Source organism: Mus caroli, chromosome 12 (genome assembly GCF_900094665.2).
Source record: "Mus caroli chromosome 12, CAROLI_EIJ_v1.1, whole genome shotgun sequence".
Lineage (NCBI taxonomy): Eukaryota > Metazoa > Chordata > Mammalia > Rodentia > Muridae > Mus > Mus caroli.
In genome coordinates, this window is record NC_034581.1 from 5,953,610 (window position 1) to 5,975,390 (window position 21,781).

At 43.1% G+C, this 21,781-nt stretch overlaps 2 long non-coding RNA genes across 3 annotated transcripts in view; one reads left to right on the forward strand and one right to left on the reverse strand.

Moving 5' to 3' along the window:
- The window catches only part of LOC115032768, a 192,680-nt gene that overhangs the window by 144,354 nt on the left and 26,545 nt on the right, over positions 1 to 21,781 (forward strand). The gene's annotated exons all lie outside the window — the stretch shown is intronic.
- LOC110306411 lies at positions 496 to 8,673 on the reverse strand. Of its 2 annotated transcripts, none has more exons than XR_002379261.2 (3): positions 8,603 to 8,673; positions 649 to 804; positions 496 to 521 (listed from the first exon to the last, which is right to left on the reverse strand). It is a non-coding gene; the product is annotated as an uncharacterized LOC110306411 (long non-coding RNA). The 2 variants fall into 2 exon arrangements; XR_002379260.2 differs by having other exon boundaries at positions 649 to 807.

Consider the following 21,781-nt stretch of genomic DNA (forward strand, 5'->3'; position numbering starts at 1 on the left):
CTATGGGCTGCTTCTGGGCCTGGAGTAAGAGGCAAGAAACACACAAGATGAACCTGTAGCATTTTCTTGAGTCAATAAACAAGACAGTGTTCAAGAAAACCTATAACTAGCAAGAGCAAGTATTTCAGAGAGTGTGCACATAACTGAAGGTGTTCCCAATGGCTAAAACTGAAATAACTGACTGTTGCGGCCTGCCCGCAGTCCACAACACGAACGGTTCAACTGAGAATGGCAGTTTGCTGAAAAGAGAGGAATCTAGACGGGGCGGAAGAAAGAATGGAGCCAAGACAACATACATTCTGTTCAAGGCTCAATTTTACTATTTTCAGACACTCAGTTATAAAGGAAGGGGGAGGGAACCCAACTTCCCGCCAAGTAACTCAGGGTCCAGTAGCAGGACGAACACGTGTGTGCCTCCAGGCAGCAAAGGCAGGTTGCAGCAGTGGGCATGGCAGGACGAATGAGCCGGTAGCTCCACCTTTGAGCAAGCAGGTTCCAGGCTGGGGGAAGGGAGGCCACAACTGACATAAAAACAAATACATACTAATGGATTACAAGCCAAAGTAGAAAACAAACATCCAGAAGATCATACTAATGCAAATAACTGACAGATAAAAGAAAGACAGACGGGGGAAGCTGACAAATCACCTGTGTGGAAGAATCCAAATGATTCATCTAAGTCCTCTGCCTGATCCGCAAGTAACTTCATGGCGGAGAAAGTCAACAGACATGACTCTAGCCAGGTGATCAAGGCCCATGGCAGTTGTGTTAGACCTTTCTTACATGGTGCATCAGCTCTGCAGTCTTCTTTCCAAAATTCAAACAAATAGGAGAATATTTTTACCAAATATGTGACCCTTACTCATCAAAGCTCTCATGGTCATCAGAAACAAGGAAAGTGTCATAGGAAAAGCTGCCTATGGGAAAATCGTAGCTAAATTCAACATATCCTAGAGAGGCTCCTGGACCAAAAAATGTCACTAGGGAAAAAGTAAGTGAAGCACTATCAGAAATGAGAGTAATGGAAACGACTGGGTTCATTTACTATAATGAATATACTGTAATAATATTGGATGCTCATAAGAACAAGCTTTGTAAAGATATGGGAGCTCTATGCTATCTTTATGATGTTTGGATGAATCTAAAACTGTCCATAATTAATGTCTATTTGAAAATGAACATTTCAGCAAACAGACTGAAGAAGAAAGCAAAAAGATTTATGGATTCTCACTTTTTATTTGTCACTGTGTGTATGTGTGTGCACATGTATGTGGATGCCAGAGGTAGATGTTAGGAGTCTTTCTCTACAGCTCTCCACCTTATATTTCTTAAAGATTTGTTTTTATTTGTGTACATGTGTCTATGTCTGTCTGAGTGTGTTGCACATGTGTGCAGACATCTGCAGAGGGCAGAAGAGGGCAGCAGTTTCCTTGGAACTAAAGAAAATTCTGAAAACGGAACTTACATCCTCTGGGAGAATGCTAAGTGTTCCTGACCATTGGGCCATCTCTGCAGCTCTAACCAACATATTTTTTCAGACAGTATATCTTATGAATTGGCTAGATTGGTGTCTGTCTAGCAAGTTCTGAGTATCTTCCCTCCCTGTATCACCTATACGAGAATACAGTCGTGTAGCACCATGCCAGGCTGCTACATGAGTGGTGGGGCATGAACTTAGGTTCTCGCTCCTGTAGGCTAGGCAGTTTGCTCAGTGAACCTTTCTGCAGCCCCACTCTCTGTTTATTTATTTTTACTTATCCTTGGCAATTTTATACCCAAATGCAATATATTTAGATTATAGTCACCAGCTACCCACACCCTTAAATACATCCTGTAATTTCATGCTTAACAAGACTTTTCCCCCAGTTGTTTCATGCTGGGGGCTTGCATTTTTTATTTTATTTTATTTTTTGACATGTTTGAAGAACAAGGTTGCAACTGAATGATCTCCAATGCGTCCCTTGGAGAAGCTTATTGGTGAAGACAGAAACTTGCTGAGATGATTTGCCTGCACTGGTCTCACTTATCCCATGTTTTCTCCCTCTTGACACGTGCCATGAGAACCGACATACTTCCAGAAAAAGCAGGCCAACACAATCTAAACTTCTAAAAGTGCTATCCATGTGCCCTAATTAGCTCCTATTAGAGCTCACCTTGAAACAAGTCCCTTCATTTTAATCCCACTGCCTGAGAGGTGATGCTTCTAGCAGCTGAGTCTCTGTGGGACAAACCAAGGATACAGATTGGTTTAAACAGTACCATAAGGATTGTTACAATAGTGGAGATGGTTCAAATGTGTAAGAGAGCTTTTAGCCCAACCATGAGGACCTAAGCTCAAATTCCCAGAGCCCATGTAAAAAGCTGGGCATGCCAACTTTTACCTGTAACCCCTAGTGGTGCGGGGTAGGGATGGAGACAGGACAGCTGGGGATTGCAGACTAGTTTCCAGTTTCAGTGAGAGACTCTATCTCAAGGGAATGAAAGAGTGACAGAGCGAGCACTTGATATCTTCCTCTGGCCTCTGTGTGTGTGTGTATTAGAGAAAGAGAGAGAGAGAGACAGACAGAGAGAGAGAGAGAGAGAGAGANAGAGAGAGAGAGAGAGAGAGAGAGAGAGACAGAGAGAGAGACAGAGAGAGAGACAGAGAGAGAGAGACAGAGATCCCTGAATCTAGTGCAGTCGGAGAGACGAGACTGAGGTGGAAGGATAATGGGTTCAAGACTCGCCTGTACAAAGTGAGTTCAAGGTCAGCTTGAGTACCTTAGCAACAACTATATATATATAAAAGAATTAACTTAGATGCCATGAGAGCCTATCAGCAGAGTCTCTGATCAGCCTTGGCAGGGATAGAATATGCCTCCTGCAGAAATTACAGCTAAGAACTCAAGTGAAGCCCTCTGGCTAAGAGATGCTATCTAGACTTGGGGGCTTTCTTTTTTCTAAGAGAAAGAAATAAAGAGTACTAGGGTCTTGGGCTTGGGGGAAACCATAAGTCACAAAGGTGCTTAGATCCAGGGTTAAGTATGGTTCCTAGGTACAGGGCCTAGGTTAGAATGGGATAAGAGACCCATCTGAAGGAGAACCGATTCAGGAACCCGCCATCCATCTTTCCCTCCTCTGTCCATTCCCTTCTTCCTTCATCTCAGGACCCGGCTGAGCTAACATGAGTGGCTTCCATCTGGGGCCAGATAGCTGCAGGGCTCTGAGCCATCAGCCTGGCCTTTGTCATAAGCTCCTTGGCAGGGTCACATGGCAGAACTACTTGTCCCACCTCAGCTGGAGTGAATGGAGATGGTGCTGACCGGCCAGGCAAGCCTCTCTGCACTTCCTTCCATGGGTCTGAGCAAATGGGAACAAACAGTGAACTTTTAGTCCAGCCCTGAGGGGCTTTGCTCTTGACTGGCCAAGGCCATTTCTGGGCAGTCTCCTCCACGTTTGCTCGCCAGATTGCTGTGTTTGTGCAAAAAGAGGGTTGAGCTCATTGAATATCCGGTGTGAATGCTCTGACCTTGACTTTGTAGAATGTTCTAGAAGCATTGTGCCAGAGTGTTGTGTATATTTTCAAGCTTCCATAGAAATTTAAAAGCTGTACATAGTCAAAGCTAAAACAGGTCTTTGGGAACATGCCAACCAATCCCCTCTTATGAGGATTCTCAACCGTGATACCTGCTAGAATTGGGTTAGGGACCCGGAGAGCAGTTTAAAGAGAGTGAGTCTTTCTCTTTGTGTTCATGTGTGGTGGGACAAGTATAGATGAAACCTGTTCTTGAGCAGACACATGACTACAAGCTGTAGCCTACACAAACCCACATCTCCCTAGATACCTATGCCTTGGAGATTTTCTGCCACGTGAGCACATGCATTTTCATGATTAGACATCTTGATCACTTGCGAGATTTTCAGTTTCTTGAACTTAAACCATTGATTTTAGTTGGAGGGACAAACATAAGTATGAGATCAGCCAAACCTAGAATTTAATTATGCTTCTTCTAGAAAGACCCCTCATCCAAGACATTTCTCACCTACAAATCTTCTTTTTCTCTTTTAAAGAATAGGGCTAATTATGCCACTGTCTCTGAGTTCTTGTGAGGATTCTGGGAAATGAGGAGTGTAAAGGATTGGCACTTGATGCTAAGTCTCCAGAGACTCGGCTGGCCTGCTTTTCTGAGATGCCAGGCTTCAGATGTGATCGTGGCGCTGACTCTCTCTGCTTCCCTCTCACACATGGAAGTGTCCATCAATTCTTATTAAACACACAGGATGGCAAAAAAAAAAAAAAAGAAAAGTGTATTGGTCTTTTGAACCTGCCATCACAAAGTGCCAGAGGCTGGGTGGCTTAAACAACAGAAATTTATTGTCTCACGTTTCCAGAGTCCAGAATTCTGAGAGCAAGGTGTTGGCAGAGCTGTTTTCTCCTGAGGCCTCTATTCTTGGCTCATAGATGTCTGCCTTCTGTGTCCTCACATGGTCTTTGCTTGGTGCCTATCTGTGTCCCGATCTTTTCTTCTTCTACACCAGTCAGTCACAATGGTTTAGGACTTGCCCATCTGACCTCATTTCACCACAATAACCTTGTTATTGGTACCCAACATTCTGAGATACTTGGATTTAGGACTTGAGCATATGAATTTTGGAAGATGCAGTTTGCCCCGCAGCAAAGTGTTAGTAGGAATTACACATGTGGAAAGTTGTTTGGTTGTAGTGATAAGCTGGACACAATTCATTTCATTCTTTCTTTTCTTTTTTTTGACTGCCCTTGTTGAGTTGCCTGGTGGTCTTGTCCCAAGTCCCAGCTGGATAGATGTTTCCCACCCCAGGCTTGGGCAGCTGTTGCAGTGTTTGGCAGTGTGTGGGGCAGCCCTGTCTTGCCCGCTGAGTGGCTGCAAAGTGCACTTCCATCACTGACACCTTGAAACGTTTTATAGGGCAATTCCTGCTTGTCAGCAGCTGCATTTCTTAATCGGTGGCTCATTCATTTCTCTAAAGGCTCCTGACACTTCTGACCAGCTCCAGTGGGTTTCATGTGGGCATGCCCAGCTATGTGCTATCGAATCCAAGTGTGCTCACACCCTGGGAGCAAGCCAGAATTCCTGAGTCCTTCCATTATTCTTAGCCTTGAAATGGTGGGAGCGGGTGTTTCAAACCCAGACGTGGGGCTTTTGCAAACATAGTTTGGCCTTCCTGCCTACCTATTTTTACTGCTGCCTACCTATTTTTATTGCTCTCATATTTGGAAAAGGAAAATTCCCAGACATGGGCCTGGGAAGCTGGCTGTTCCCAGGTCAGCCCCTAGATGTAGCTTTTTGCCCCTACTTTGGCAGAGAAGGTGTTGCTTTAGCTCTCTGCCCTGAGCCTCCCTAGTTAGACATCAGGTGGTCACCTATTTGGATGACTTTCTTTCTTTCTTTCTTTCTTTCTTTTCTCACTACATACTACAGGGGATAAGAATCTATCAGAGTCCTGGCTGTCATGTGTATTTTCTGAATGCAAATCTAGTTTTATGATTAGCTATAATTATCAGCTTGATACATCTAGAATTACCTGGGAAGAGTCTCCTTGAAGGATTATCTATATTGGGTTGGATTGGCCAGCAGATGGGTCTGTGGGGAATTGTCTTAAGTTACTAGACAACCCAGCCCACTGTGGGTGGCACCATTCTTAGGCAGGGTTTATGGACTGTATAAGAGTATAGAAGTCTAGCTGATCACAGGCAGTTGAGCATGTATCATTTGTCTCTGACGTTCCTGACTTGACTTCCACAGTGATTGTAACCTGGAAATGCAAACTGAAATAAATCCCTTCTCCCTTAATCACTTCTTGTGGGGTGGGTTATTTTATTACACTAGCAGAAAGGAAATAAAAACACACTGCAAACCCCACCTGCCCCAAGTGGTACTTAGTTGATGTCATTTGTGGGTAAGGGCAGAGCGTCATCTACCCTTTTTCAGTTTAAGGAAAAACTGTCACTTTGGTGACAATGAGTGTTTGAATGAAGACTGACTCAGGCCAAGGGAATTCCTGGGACCCCCATCCATTAGCAAGTGTGATTCTGTGTGGGAATGAGACTACCCAAGGTTTGGTTTGACTTTTATACACATCTGTTGAAACATATTTTTCTTTTCCCCCATGCTGTGATTTTTTCCAGGACAAGCAATGAAACTATATTGTTGTTGTTTTTTAATCTCTTCTAGCCCCTTGGTAGTTTGCTTGGGGGAAAAGTGTGCCTTTGATGAATCCATTTTTAGGAAAAAGGTCACTAATATATCACTTTCCTGTCATGACCAAATTCAGTGGACTGAACATATTGTCCTTTTGGTTTTTTTTAAAGGATTTGTTTTTTGATGTGTGTGTTTGGATGAGTGTACATGTACCACTTATATGTAGGTGACCGTTGAGGTCACAGGGCATCAGATACTCCCTGGAACAAGCAATTGTGCTATGATGTGGGTACTGAGGACAGAAAAGGAGTCCTCTGCAAGAGCAGCAAGTGACCTTAATCACCAACCCATTTTTTTCCATTCCTGAATGTTGTTTAAGTTGATGTAAGCAGCAAAGGTTGATAGCATGCCATGGGTCCAGAGAAGCCTGAGGGTTGGTGGTCCGGAGTAAGACTGTCTAGAACTGTTCAAACATGCTCAGTAGGTTTGTAAATTGTCCTGAAACCATGACATACAAGGGCCAGGTGGAGGATCTCATGTGGGCATGGCATGGGGGAATAGTCAGCACTAGAGGGGCTTTCTTGGAACTCACTGTAAAAGTCATCCTGTAGGGATTTCTAACGCAGCTGGGTCACCAGAGCCTGGATGAGCAGTAGGCAGGGGTGGGCAGGTGACTTGAGTACTGGGAACTCCTCTGTGCCTCTGTAATTCATCTTGAGCTCCATGTTCAGCCTGGACACTTATTTCGGTTTTTTTGTTGTATTCCAGATTGCATTTCTCTCTTAATTATCCTCATTTGGGACAGAGGAATCTGAGACAGAGTTTATGACAGGCACAGTTGAGTAGAACTAGTTTGGATTCAGTATCTTCTGCTGTCCTCAGGGGTCTCCTGTCCTGCCATGGTCCAGCCCTAGTCTCGTCATTGCCAAAACAGCAGCATGTAAATCTATTCTCTCAGCATGAGCAAGAGTTCCCTGGGTTGTAACTTCCTTGAGTCTTCACTAAAAGATGCAGCTAATACAGCAAAGCCAGTATCTGTGCCACCTCTCCTGTGCCTAGCTTTCACTCCATCCAACTAGTGGGCAAGCTAGCAAGGTTGGTGAGAATAAGTACTATCACACAGACTGCACCTGCAAGGTTGGCTGATGCATCTCCTGGAGGAAGGAGATTGCTTTAGAAATTAAGTCCCTTTATCTTCTTCCATAGCAGCTCTAAGTGCCGAGGGAACAAGAATTTCCATTCTTCTACTCATATGCAACTTGAAGCTAACTTGCTATTTTAGGTACTTTTCTACAAGTGAGTAATTACCAGCTGAGGAGCCAAGCATTCTTGTCTGGCCACTCCTCCATGTTTGGTCTTCTCCTCACTGCCCTTTTCTCTATACTAGGCTTCCTTCTCTCTTTCCTCTGATACTCCTCTTTAGCCTGAGTATCTCTGCTAGACAATGGCCCAGGCCAGGCCCAGAGATGCTTTCTCAAGTATGTAGCAGTTGGTTTGGAGCCTAGAAAAGTTATGGCCTACAGAGGGAGCAGTGAGTGGCGTCCAGCACACCAGAAGGAAAAAAACCAAAACAACAACAACAACAAAAAAACCAACTCAAGATCTTGTGATGGGATAGCACTTGAATCAAGAGGGTCAGTTCTTCTTCTGAGCTTTGGTTGTGTGGATATCATGTGCTGAATGTCAGAAGAACACAACGAGCCTTCAAGAAGCCAGCAGGCTTGGCTCCAGGGATAGTCAGATCAGATGTCCATGAAGTGTCATGTCACTAAGCAGACTTGGTGAGCAGGGAGGAATGCCATCCATAAATAACTTGTATCCTTGCTTCCATGGGAATGTCTATCTTGTTAGCCACTATGATGGGAAGAGATGGGTTAGAGATGAAAGGAATTAGATACTTTGGAGGAGATTTGAAAGGTACAGGGGCCAAGGTTTGCTAATGGATGATAGGAACCAGTTTATTTGGCCCCTTCATACCTCAGTGAGTTCCATCTTTTCCATGAAAATCAGAGCCAAGTGGGGTCAGGGATGTAACAAAAACAGAAGTATACAGGAACATTGATATGTCTGTGGTTCTCATCACACAGGCATGTGACTCTTTTATTACCAGTAGATGACCTCAAATTAATTAATCAAAATTCCATTTTGATGGACACTGAGTTTTATATTTTCACAGATAAAAAAATAAGTCTTAGCTGGGCAGTGGTGGTGCATGCCTTCAATCCCAGCACTTGGAGATAGAGGCAAGTGGATTTCTGAGTTCGAGGCCAGCCTGGTCTACTGAGTAAGTTCCAGGATAGCCAGGGCTATACAGAGAAACCCGGTTTCAAAAAACAAAACAAAAAAAGTCTTGAGTTATACTTCATAACTTATGCAGATGTACCTCTTTTTCTAACATCTTCCAGGTTTAACCACACTACTCTATATTCTGATGTATCACTTACAGACAGAGGAAGTCTCTGGGAGTGTTTAGCTGATGAAAGGGTCCGGTGACTTTCTCTCACCCCTAGGGGTGACCTAGAGTTCAGAACTTGTCCTCTGTACCCAGAGCTCTAGAATGTGTGAAATAGAATCAACATGAAAGGGAAATAGGGAATGTGATGGGAAGGGAGGGAGGGCTGGCAGAGGTAGTAGAGGTTTAAGATGAGAAAAGGCTGTAGTCATGGAAACCAAAACTTCTCATGAGTGTTTGTGAGAAACTCCACTGAGGACCAAGAGATGTGGGGGACAGCAATGCTAAACAGTGAAGGCAGGTGCACAGGACCTGATGGTGACAGACAGGCAGATTGAGGTCATCTTTTCTGGATTCCTGCCCTAGGCCAGTTCTTTGACAACTTTGCTTAACCTGACTGCTGCCTGATGTGGTTACATTGTAATTCTCAACCTCTCATCGAGGAAACCATGGGAACCATGGCGCTGCTCTATGGTGAGGGACAGAGCTGGGATTCAAAGTTGCAAGGTGAAGCTCTCTCCACTTCATTGTAGCTTCTTGTAGATGCACACTACCCAGTTCTTCTGGAAGATTCTCAGGAGCAAATAAATGTAGATCTTTTCTAAATAAGGAATTGGAGACTTCAAAAGGAGATGGGGGAATTTCATAAAGTCATTCTACCAGATAGAAAAAAAAAAGGGGCGGGGGATAAGTAGCTATTCTAGTTCTCTGGGCTGTAGACTGCAGGAATGTTAGATACTCAGCCTTGAAATGCAACATTTTTTGGTGACCACACCTGTCCTGTACTTGTTTTGATGGTAACTGTCTTTGACAGCATTACATTGACATGAGTAAACTACATGAAATTTGAAATGAGTTTAGAATATACATTTTATAAATTATTCATAGCATTCTTTATATTGTTTGTTCTAAAGGCAAGAGACTTCTAGAACAATGGCTTCTACTTTCTTTGGCTTTGACCTCATATGTTACATTGTATTTCATTATACACAGATGTATGTTTACATGTGCAATATACATAACTGAAACATATGCTTTCTGAAATCCTACTTGCCCTTACTCTGTGTGATTCATTTCAATATGTTCTATTATTGTCTATTCTATTCTATTTTTGTTGAAACTATGCTGGTTGTGAACCATCTAAATTGATTTCACAACAAATTAATGGTTCGTGACCCACAGTTTGAGACACCATGGCCTAAACAATGTCTTAATCAGACATGGTTTGAGAAGAAAGTCATTATAGAGGAGATGCAGAGTCACCAATTATCTTTGGTTATAAATGCTAAAATAGTAACACAAAAATCATGTTTTTCATAACATCAAAAAAGGGAATTGCATACATGTAGAAAAAAAAATAGGTCTAAGACAAGCTTGGAATTGCCCCAGACCACAGCAGATTTGTGATGCTCCTGGTGATATGTGCAGCTGAGTTTTGTCTTCTGCCTGTAGTTCTTGGCTAACTGGATACAGGTACAGATGCAGAATAGAGGCAGTGGCTATGGCCTAGAAGCCCGTGCTGCATAGCTCAGACAATCTGACTCTAACAGGCTCTTGGAAATGATCAGTGTAGATACTCTGGGCCCTCATTCTACATGTTGATGTTGAACAAGGATATGATGATGTATGTGTGCCCCAGGAGCTTGTTCTTGGCATCTGACCCTCCAGCAGGCCTCCAAAAACCTAATGGTGTTTCACTTGTCACTTCTAGACCTCTTAGATTCTTCCAGTCCCTCTTCATCTCTCTCTCTCTCCCTCTCCTTTGTCTCTCTCTGCACGCCACCCACCTCTCTCTCTGGCATGGCATGATAGCTTCTACTGATGCTGGGCTCTCACTTCTCTTTAACTACCCCTCCCTCATTGGTCCACTAACATTCTATGTCATAATAACAAAACTTTCACTGTATTATCTGCGTCCATTCAGAAGCCTTAGGTCTCAAGTTAATTCTGTTGGGGGTTGGCATTGTTTGTGGGAGCCACTTCCTTACGCTGACAGTCAAGTTTGAGGCAAGTATATTTTCTTTTGAGAACTTTCCTCGAGGTTTCCTAATCTGTGGAGAGTATATTGGGGTTAACCTTAGACTAATAAACTCAACATTAATAACTACATTTTTTACTTTTTTGAGAGTATGAATGTATATGTTGTGTGTGTGTGTGTGTGTGTGTGTGCACTTACATGCTCCCAAGTACATCATAGGGCACGTGAGGATATCAGAGGACAATTTGTAAGAGTGGATCTATCTGTCTTTCTAACACAGGGCTCCAGAGTTTGAACTTTGGTCATCAGGCCTGGTCACAAACGTGTTTATGCCATCCCACTGGCCCCTAATTATATATTTTTTATATTTCTAATAAGGTTATTTTAAATAATTATTTATAATTAAGGCAAGATGGAAGCAGCCAAATAGAGAGACCTGGCAGAGAGATATTGTAAAAAGAAGTGGCAAGATCAAGGCCCTGTAATAGAAACAAACTTGGAAGAAAGAGCAATTTGCAAATTCATCTGGAATAACAAAAAACCTGAGGTAGCAAAAACTATTCTCAACAATAAAAGAACTTCTGGAGGAATCACCATCCCTGGCCTCAAGCTTGTATTACAGAGCAATTGTGATAAAAACTGCATGGTACTGGTACAGAGATGGGCAGGTAATCAATGGAACAGAATTGAAGACCCAGAAGTGAACCCACACACCTACAGTCACTTGATCTTTGACAAAGGAACTAAAACCATCCAGTGGAAAAAGGACAGCGTTTTCAGCAAATGGTGCTGTTTCAACTGGCAGCCAGCATGTAGAAGAATGCAAACTGATCCAGTCTCATCTCCTTGTACAAAGCTCAAGTCCAAGTGGATCAAGGACCTCCACATAAAACCAGAGACACTGAAATTAACAGTAGAGAAGGTGGGGAAAGAGTCTCGAGTACATGGGCACAGGGGAAAATTTTCTGAACAGAATACCAATGGCTTATGCTCTAAGATCAAGAATTGACAAATGGGACCTCATACAATTGCAAAGGTTCTGTAACAAAAAGGACATTGTCAATACGACAAAACAGCAACCAACAGACTGGGAAAAGATCATAACCAACCCTACATCCAATAGAGGGCTAATATCCAATATATATAAAGAACTCAAGAAGTTAGACTCCAGAAAACCAAATATTAAAAATGGGCTACAGTGCTAAACAAAGAATTTTCAATCGAGGAATACCGAATGTTACCTGACACTATTGTGGATGCCAAGAAGTGCTTGCTGACAGGAGCATGATATAGCTGTCTCCTGAGAGGCTCTACCAGAGCCTAACAAATACAGAGGTAGATGCTAGCAGTCAACCATTGGACTCAGCATGGGATCCCCAATGGAGGATTTAGAGAAAGGTCTGAAGGAGCTGAAGGGGTTTTAAGCCCCATAGGAGGAACAACAATATGAACTAGATCCCCCGCCCCGAGATTCCAGGGACTAAACCACCAACCAAAGAATACACATGGAGGGACCCATTGCTCCAGTCATATATGTAGCCAAGGATGGCCTTTTGGGACATCAATGGGAGGAGAGGCCCTTGGTCCTGTGAAGGCTCAAATGCCTCAGTGTAGGCGTATGCCAAGACAGGTTAAGTGGGAAAGAATGAGGGAACACTGTCATAGAAGCAGGGACAGGGGTGATATGATAGGGAGTTTTCAGAGGGGAAACCAGAAAAGGGGATAACATTTGAAATGTAAATAAAGAAAATATCTCACAATAATAAAGGAAAAACAAAGCAAAATGAATAAAACAAAATACAATTTTCCTGGACATAAAAAAAGAAAGAAATATGGAATATTTGATGAAATTGGTCACAACATGGTCATGATGGTCAGACTGGTACCTCATGGTAAAGTTGGGGAAGCAGGCTACAACCAGAATATTGAATAATCAGCATGGATATTGTTGAAGAAGCTGAACATATATGAACAAGTAGAGATAAATCCTGTTGTTTCTGGTGGGTGAGACCTTAGCAATTTATTTTTGTTGCAAAGGTAAATCTTTGAGGGCTTTGAAAAGGGGGTAAACACAATAAGATTTAAGATTTAGAAAGGCTGCTCTAATAACAATGAGATACACACATTGTCTATCAGACATGTCTATCAGAAAGTCTGATATCCAAAACACTAATAGGATCGAATGTAGGTGCAGATGTGGAGCAACACGAACCCTCATTTGTTGCAAATGGGAGTGAAAGGTGGCACAGCTGCATTTCTTTCTTCTTGTTGAACACATCTGACCCAGCCATTTTACTCTGGTATTTGCTTAAGTGAGTTTAAGATTCACTTCACACAAAAGCCTGCATAAAGATACCGACAGCATCTTCACTCATGATTGCTCAAATTTGGAAGCAACCAACATGCTCTTTAGTCAATGAACAGATAAATAAAGTAGTATATCTAGACAATGGAATATTATGCAGTGACAAAAAGAGACACCAAGACACTAAAAGATACAGAGAGCATGAATGTCCATATTATTAGTCAAAAGACACTCTCATGAAAAGGCTACCCCGGGAAGAGCAACCCCTGATGTGGGAATTGGAGGAAGGGATGGAATTAACAGAATACAGGAAGTTTTGGGGGTAGTGAAACTTCCATGTATTCCACCTAGTGGACACTCGCCATACATTTAAACAAACTTCTGGCATGTGTAAGAGCGAGTCCTATTGTGAAGGGTAGACTTTTGATGAGCCAATGAAGTTCATTAACTTGAACGGAAGGACCACTCTGGTGTGAGTGCTGTAAGTGAGAGAGAATTCATGTGTGGGGACAGGGGAATACGGGTATTCTTTGCATTTACCACCATTTTTTTTTTTTGTGAAACTAAAATTGTTTTAGAAAATAAAGTCTATTAAAGAACAGCAAAGCACTAAATTTGGGGTGTGTGTAAAGAATAGATTGCATGGGATTCAGGAAAGGGACAGTGGCCAGTGAGAAAGAAGATCTTATACTTGCCACTTCAGAGAAGTCAGTGGCTCAGATGAATACTTCGATGCTTTGTAGGATACAGTGTAGTCAAATTTAAGAATTGTTTGGAAGTGATTTTTGCCAAAACCTGCTGATAAAATAAGTGTGGGAATGAAGGAAAGGGAATAAGCATGTGGGACCTTTATTTACAGCCAACAAGTGCATGTCTGTGTGGCAAATAAGTACAAGAGCATGTGTCAATGGATGTGTGTAGAGGCTTGAGGCTGATGTTAAGCATCTTTCTCAATCTCTCGCAGCCTTATATATTGAGACAGAATCTCTCAATGAGCCCAAGGCTTACCAGTCCATCTAGTCTAGCTAGCTAGCTTCCTCATAAAGCAAGGCAGGATCTGCCTCTCCAGGACTGGGATTTCAGTACTGCCCCATCTGAATTCAATCCTTAGGCTTATAAATGCTTTACCTTTTGAGCTGTCTCCTTATCCACAAAGAGAGTATATCACTGTTTCCAAAAATTACATGAAAATAGTGTAGCTTACCAAGATGAATAGATGAGCTTTGAGTAAGAAATGGAGATGGAAGGAGGAGAGGATGACAGAGACAGAGGCAGATAAGGGAGTAAGGGAGGGAGGGAGAGAGGGAGGGAGAGAGAGAGAATCAGGAACTCATGGGTAAATGTATGGATTAATATTAGTGATATAGGTTTGGTATCATCAAAATAAGGATATTGTTTATGCTCATGATACAGAAATCACATGCTGAGACAGGGGCAATGAAGGGCAAACCTAGACTTCGGCAGAGCATCTCTGTGTTTCAGGTAGAAAAGCAGAAAGTGACTCACAAATAGATGTATTCCAATGTCCTCACTACAAGAAGGTTTGGTGCGACAAGGACAAAAAATAAACTGTGGTCCTGTCAAAGCTCAATCATTGGCACTCTGGGTAGAGCCATTTTGTGAAGTTAGCTAGGGTATGAGTCATGATGACTTGAGGAGATGGTGGGAGATAAGGACATGTTCCTGGACAACGTCCAGGCATCTCGAAGGAGATGAATTCTGCAATAAGAGCATGATATAATTTTCTGGAGCAGCAGCAGTATTTTCCCACCATATGCCCATGGCAAGAGGGTCGGGACAGCATTTGCTGAGAATGAGGCTGTCTTCGACATTTACGGGGTAAAGCAAAGATTTAAAACAGTTGTCTTTGAGTTTTGGGGACTAAATTGGTTAGGCATGATAGATTAATGAAAGTGTGGAGACTGGTGCCTACCCATTGAAATCAAGTGCATCCAGCAGGGCTGGAGAATACTACCTAGCAGAGTGGTTTGATCAGGTACACACACACACACACACACACACACACACACACACACGCGCACATGCACACGCGCACACACACACAGTGAGTCAAGTGTTAAACTCATTGATAAATGGGAGGTGGTGGTGGGAGGACTGTAAATGACAGCAATTTATAGGATCAGGTCTTTCCTGTACAATGTCATAGCAGTTAAAGAGGTAGTAAAATACATGGAAGGATATAGCTAAAACACCAAATAAGGAACTGGAGTGGATGAGAAAGAGAGAAAAAAAGTGTGTTTTTGTGTGTGTGTGTTGTATATGTGCACATGTAAAGTGTGTATGTGTTGTATATGTTCACATGTTAAGAGTGTGTTTGTGTGCTGTATATGTGCACATGTAAAGTGTGTGTGTGTATGTGTGTTGTATGGGTGCACATGTAAAGAGTATATGTGTGTGTTGCATATGTGCACATGTAAAGTGTGTGTGTTGTATGTGTGCACATGCACACATGTTTTGACACTGAAGAGGTGGTGCTAATGAGAATGAAGAGGAAGAGGAAGGGAAACGTCACTGAGCATCCCAGTGAGGTTGTTGTCACTCAAGTGGGTAGTCCAGATTAAGGGATGTAGTGGTCAAAAATGCTGGAGTAAATGCATTGGTTGCTTAAAATCACGTGGATAAAGCATGACCACAGGAGGGGGTGGATGAGGTAGGACGAGGGACAGATCATGGGATCTGAGCAGCACAGGGAATAGAGATAACAGGGTGTTGGAGATAGGCCATCTCTGGGGATGTTAAAGTTGTCAAGAATGACAGGAGATGTGGAGAGGAAGACAGTGAGCCAAGTGCTAAAGTCATCAATAAATGAAGGTGGATGGCAGGGAGGACAGTAAAAGATGGCAAGGCAAATAGTGGGTGGTAAAGTCTGATGGCTTGCACTTCAAAGAACCAAGGACTTTGAAGATGGAAGAAGAAATGGCTTGGAGACGCCATGGAAATGTGTGCCTCTCCTGCAGACCCTTTAGTCCTATTAGAAGAAAATATAGCCTCTACTTGAGAAGATTCTATGGCAAGTGATATATTTGGGGACAGTCTGAAAACATGATGGGGAACCAAATGTCACCCAATGGCATGGTGGTTGAGCAGACTGGAAGGAAGTAATAAGATGATTACTCATATGAACAAGATAGTGAAGGGCTTTCTTTGCAGAAGGCACCTCATGCATATTTCTCAGAAATAAGAAAAAGGATGACGTAAGTAAGAAGACATAAAGAGTCTTTACAGATGGATTTGAGATGGATGTAGAAGGAGAAAGTATATGGGCTAAGACATGGAGATCACGGGATGACATGTCAAGGAGCTAAGACTGGGGAGCCACCTTATGTAGACAAAAATCTCAGTGTTTTAGAAATATCACGTGGCTTTAGTGTTGGAGGTTAAAAGATCAGAGTCCACCCTGGAGACATGGAGATTGATTAGCAGTCAGTGAGAAGAGTAGGTAGGGCTTTGCCTCTTAGTGGGAATATTTTAAAGTCTTGTGCAGGTTTTGGAATTGGGTAAACTTCAAGGCTCAGTACTCTTACATGACCTTAAAGGATGGATAAATACATTTTTTTTTGCTGAGAAGTAGGCTAACCAACTGTACTCAGAAAAGGGGCTGGGTATCCTCTGTTACTGTAAAGAGCTAAGAAAGGAGGAGAGGAAATTTGATTTGTTCTCTTCAGTGGTATTTACATCAAGAACTTAAAAGAATAATGCATAAAAAACAATGTATTTCAGGCCAGGGAGGGAAGAGAAGAGAGCTGTATGTAGGATGGTGTCCTTTGGCTACCCCTGTGAGCAGGATCTAGTTCTGCCATTGTGGGTTGTCCTATGTACTACATCAGAACTGTTCCTTATAGAACTGTGCCTGTCATTGGTCCTCCTAGACTGTCTCTTCTTGCTAGTCTTTGCCTATGGTAAATGTCTGGACGATAGTTTTTCAGAGACTCCTTCTACCACATGACTTGAATCTGGAGCCATCTTTGTAGGTAAATGATTAGAAGTACTCTGTTATGTTGGGGTTTAAAAAAAAAAAAGTAAAGTGCAGTCACAAACACCTTTTCAGGACATTAAAAACCATGAGCCCTGGAAGGGAAACAAAGTGCCACTTCTGAGGTTCCTTTCTATTTTCTCAATCAGGGTCAAATTCAGTTTCATTCCCTTGGTTTTCAAGGGATTTCGTCTCCTTCTATCTAACAAAGAGGACCCCGAGTTGTCCCCGTCCCTGAACATGGGAAATGGGAAATCGTCTCTTTGTGTCCAGGTGACTTGAAATGGGGGAACCTTGGAAAGAACATAGTTCAGTTGTGGAAGTGACAATGACCTGGAAGCCTAGCTATGGTGTTTGAATCTTAGAGATGATGACAGTGGCTAAGAGAATCCGAGACATGTAGGGAAGTGTCATGATTTGATCTGGTTCTTGTATATGGGTTGTGGAAATGGACGGTGTCTCTCTTCGGCTGAAGTCATTATGTGGGACAATGTCGTCTCGGAGACTGAAGCTACATATGAGCCACTTACAATCTTCTCTTGAGTGAGGGGCCTCAGCATCTTCCCCAGGCTTCTGGTCTGGAATAATTATACTTATAAGCAGGAAGCTATTTTTTCTTTGTTAATTCTCTTTGAGTACATACAGTGACAGACATGGATCCTGACCAGTTACAAATTCAAGTTCTGTAGATTCAATGCTGGGCCTGAGACTACCAACCTTCCCTGGAGTGACGTTTTGCTTTTGGAGACAACCTCTGTCTAATTCAAGAGCCTATTTTTAGTAGCCAAGATGAAATTTAAACCAAGATATTTATTTTATGTTTTAGGTGTATGAGTGTTTTGCCTGCATGTATGTATGTTATCACATGCATGCTTGGAGCCTGCAGAGGTCAGAAGATGGCATCAAATCTCCTGGAACTGGAGTTATAAATTGTTGTAAACCACTATATGGATAAAATCTGGGTCCTCTGGAAAAGCAATAAGTGTTTTTAACCCCCGGACTGTTTCTCCAACTGCAGCCAAGATGTCATTTTGATGCATACCTTACTCATGGCTTTAAATTTTAAACCCTTCCTAGCTTGCTTCCATCATTACATCTCTAACTACATCATTCATATAGCTCACAGTCACCTCTCATCCATATAACACACATGGCATGATATTCTTATCTAAGAGACTTCACATAGAATCATAAGTCCTCTCCACATTACTCCACAGCATGCATTCTTACACCTGGCATGACACAACAACTGCAACATGTTTACCCATGACGTGTTATTTTTATCCCATTCTTCCTGGGCTGCATACTCCATTGCCATAGGGGCATGAGACAACCACACACTATGTCCTTAAGCTTTGCAGCCATATTTGACCAGCCTTCTTCTGGAGTCAGTGCACCCAGGGTTGGTCCTGCCAAAATTATTGGAAAGGCGATAGTGTGTCTAAAAAGGAATTAAAAGTTAATATATATAAAGAGGCAAGGGAGGGTGAGAGAAACAGAAATGATTTGGAAAATATCTCTAGGATTTGAAAACAAATGTATGATATTCGATCCCTTCATGATCCTTTTGTGGCGCTCATGTTGCTAAATATTGCTTGATGGAGAAAATATTTGGCAAGAACTGTGAGTTTTATTTAGAGTTTTGGGAGAGTCGGGGGGGAAGCTTCTGAACAAGGAGTGAGCTGGCGTGGCCAGGAGAGGAGAAGAGGCTGGGCCTGGAAGACTTTAGTGGGAATGGGAGACCAGGACCCCAGTCCCAAGAGATCCAGGATGAGTACCAGTCCACTCAAGCAGAAGAGAGCCTGACCTTGGTTCAGGCTGGCTCAGAGAACCAGCTTCGCTGCATGCTTTCCCTGATCTCACCTGTAGGTGGCACCTTCCTGCTGACTGTTCTAGCTGCCAAGCAACCACTTCTGATATCCTCCTGAAGGACATTGTGGAGAGTCATGTGGGTACCGGGGTCCTCCTCTATCTCTCTGCTGATGTTTGTTCTGTTCTACTTCATCTCTTTGTCTTGTTTTTGGTGCTGGGCAAATGAACCCAGGGCTTCCTGTGTGCTAAGCAACTGCTCTAGCATACAAGTTCCACTACCCAGACTATAAGTGTGGCTGGTTTTGAAGGCCCAACTCCAAACCTTCTCCAACAACAGACTTGGACCCTTTCCTTGACCCCATGACCACTCTTTAAAGCTCTGTTAGCACCAACAACCTCATGGTTTACCAATTCATTATTATATATGCAAATTTGCCACGTTCAACAAGGCAGCTATGATTCTGCTACTTTAGGGTCAAAAATAGCCAACAATAATATGACATTACAGTTGGGAAATGTATCATGTAATAAAATATTATGGTTGGCTGTGGAAGATATTAATGATAATGCATCACAGTTGTAAGACTGTGCAGAAGCAAGATGAAGGGTGTGTGTGTCAGAGAACAAGAATCATCGCAGGAAAGACAGGTGTTATTCCATATAACAAGAAAAGGGGAGGAAGAGAGAAAACTTGAATTGTGCATCTGGGATAGTGAGTGAGCTTACCCCTTTTCTTATGTCATTTCAGATATGCAGGCATGGGCTCCTAGAGGAAGCACAGCTCTGGCCCTGAGTTCATGGCACTTTTTGGAGCAGATGCAAAGGCCCAGGCCTTCTGACAACTGTAGTTATAACCAGTGCTGGCTGGTGCCAGAAAGCCAGATTGCCATTCCAATGCTATATTGATCCGAAGCAAGGTAGCAGGACTTAGTAGAGACTTTTCTCCAGTCAATTGCCTGGGGATGAGCTTTGCAAGGGCTGAACAATGGCAGGGAGCCCCAGGCTGGTCTCTGTAGGTAGTGGCTCTTCTCCTTCCACTCCTACAACAGCTTGGAGTAGAATTAATTGGTGATGGTGGTAAATGCAGTGAGGAGGGAGGCTGGCCTCTTATTGTGACTGCGCCTTCTGTGGCTCAGTTTACCAATCTTTTGATAATCATCCCTTACCATCCGTCTTCCGGGTACCATTCACTGTGTGTATGTGTGCATGTGTGTGTGTGTGTATGTATGTGTGTGTGTGTGTGTGTGTGTGTTTGTGTATGTGTCTGTGTGAATAAGTTCAAATACCGGATAACTTTTACAATCTTAGTGTCACAGACTTTGGGACTGAGTAATCCTTAGGGTACCCAAGTGCCACCATTTTATTGTTGATGGTGACTTGAGGTATGGCAAGGAGCAAGAACTTGACTAAAGCCATAAGACAAACTGATAGCTGAGATGGGTCTCAGAACCCTCCTGGGACAGGCCAGGATGACTTTACCCAGATCCATCCCAATTTGAAATCAGAGTCTCTGGCTGCAGCTCCAACAGCATTCCGGAACCGAGCTGTAAATTCTGAGCCCTGCAGCCTCTCTGCTCTGACATTTGTTGTGTTTTACTGCCAAATGCTCCTGCTCGGAGATGCCATCTCCGGAGGGAGAAATTCTTGAAAGAGACACCCTTTCCTCCTTCCCAAATTAGGAGTTAATTAGTACCAAAATGTGCATGGTGGGGGTGTCTTAACTGGCCTCGAAAGGGCTTCCCAAAGCAGAAAAGTGCCTCCCTTTCGAAAGGCGTCTAATTGTGCTCGCATCTCTGTTTGGAGAAGGGAGTCTCTTCGTCTGGGCCAGGCACCCTCAGGGACGGATCTGTTAACTCGCTGTCACCTCCTTTTGAGATAGTATCATCTTGTAACCCTGAGCAATAAAATGAGTAATTGTGGGCCTTTTGAAGCCAGGCCCTACACCCAAGCCAGTTTGTTTACCCTGGAAGGCCTTGGTCAGCCTGTCACTCTGTCCCTTGTGCATTTGCTGAGAGACCTCTTTCTCCCTCGAAGCTGTCAGGATGCCCTCGGCTCCTTGTTCACGTTCTGTTTGGTCTGAAAATGCCCCAGTCCAGAAGTAAAATTCTTTACCCCCGATGTGTGCTTCTCCTCCTGGGCAAGCTTCCCCTTCGTGGGAATTTGAAGAAAGTCATTTCAGTTAGAATGCAGATTTCCTAGAGAAGTAGCATGACTCCCAATTCCATTCTTGACCCCTTCTTTGCTGTCCACCAGGCCAGCTGAGAGCTGTGTGTGTTGGGAGTGGGAGTGGTATTTGGGGGTCCTGAGTCCAGGGGGGTTTCTGCTGGGCTCAAGAACCAGCATTTGTATCCCTCAGAATTTAAATGAAGGTCCCAAAAGACAAAAGTAATGAAGATTTACTGAAGCTGCCATTGTCTGATAATTCAATACCAGCTCATTATTAGAACCATATTTATTGAGGTTTAATCACTATGAAGCGGGCAGCTCTGGCACAGCTGTCAAACCGCATGCAATGTGTTCTTAATAATTAATCAGTACAGTATCTTGTCATCCTAACGTTCATCGTGGGTTTGGGTGTGTTTTAAAAGAGATGCAGTGAGTGTGTTTTTGGAACTTGCTGGTCTTTTGTTTTTCATAACTTGCTCAGATCCTTAAAAAACAAAAAACAAAAAACAAAAAAAGAGCAAGGAAAAAAACCAGATTTCTCCTTAAACTCTACTCCTGCATCCTCACGGCAGTGAGTGCGGTTCTTGGAATGTGATTGAAGCTTCCAGGATCCAGCATTGAGCTGCTGCTTATGTTTGGTGTTCAAAAACAAGAATAAGCTCCCCACCTCCACTCCTACCCCCTACTCCCATGCATTTGGGATTTATTTTCCTTTTGTGGAATCTGCAGGCACCCAGGGATGGTGGGGGTGGTTCTGCCCATGAAGCTGCCAGCTCAACATGTCACAGATATCACAGCAAGGCACCCAGGCAAAAGTTGTTCTCCCTCCCTCCCTCCCTCCCTCCCTCCCTCCCTCTTTCTTTCTTTCTTTCTTTCTTTCTTTCTTTCTTTCTTTCTTTCTTTCTTTCTTTCTTTC